Below are 1,041 nucleotides of genomic sequence, written 5' to 3' on the forward strand. Positions count from 1 at the left end.
GGTGATGACTTCCAGATTTTGGGGAATAATAGATGTTGAATTTTAGATTTTATTGAATTGGTTTTTAATTAATGAGTTTAAGTCTTCCGCATTACTTTCTGTTGATATTTTATTGAAATGTTAGGGTTTAGATTGGTTGGTTCGCTCACATAGGAGGGTAAGTGTGGGTACCAGTCGCGGCTCGGTTTTGGGTCGTGACAATATTAGAACATCCAATCTAAAAAACAAACAATTAATTAATGACAATAAATATATTAAAGTTGTATCGCATAGCTAAACTAATTAATTAAGAATGCTTTATTGAATTAATTACCTCTAAAAAAATTGTTTCCATTAACAACTCAAACTTGGGCTTCAAACCAACAACTTGCCAGTTGCGAATTCTTGGTATACTGTTTTCTTCTTTGACAGCAATATCGGTATTTATCGTAGAAGCACATTCATAAATCCATATATTAAGTGCATATGGAAATTCATTCAACCGATACAACTTCTTGGAGGGTTTGTACTTTTTTCGAAAAGATCTCATTAACTTTTGAAAAGCAACTATTCCCCAAGAAAACTGTTGGTAACTACCATCTTCCACCATATAGAAATATTCAATAGGAATTCGTGTATCACCAAGTTGGGAATACAAAAATGTATGGATAAAATACAGTATAGCCATCTGAAGGGCATCCTCATTATTGTCCCATTCACCTACCATAAACCGATCTACCAATGTTTGTTTATTAACATTATATGTAGTATCAGGAAAATATCTTTCAACTAACCTACTAATTTTTAAGTCCAGATATGTAAAGTCCTTTACATTACCTTTACAATTCAAACCAATAGCAATGATAAAATCACTGATACTAAATTTTAACACATTCCCTTTGGCATGACGAATGTGAATCTCTTGATCTAAATTATTATGCTCAATCTCTAACAAGTATAAACACTTAGTAATTTGGCATTGACAATTGCATGTAGGAATATTTAGGTATAGTGCAAAAATTATTTCTTTAAATAATTTCATACCTTCATCCTTATTAGATG

General features: G+C 31.3%; 1 pseudogene; it reads right to left on the reverse strand.

Moving 5' to 3' along the window:
• The window catches only part of LOC107019400, a 6,880-nt pseudogene extending 6,174 nt beyond the window's left edge, over positions 1 to 706 (reverse strand).
• Between the last annotated feature and the right edge of the window lie 335 nt (positions 707 to 1,041).

This window comes from Solanum pennellii, chromosome 5 (assembly GCF_001406875.1).
Source record: "Solanum pennellii chromosome 5, SPENNV200".
Taxonomy (NCBI): Eukaryota; Viridiplantae; Streptophyta; class Magnoliopsida; order Solanales; family Solanaceae; genus Solanum; species Solanum pennellii.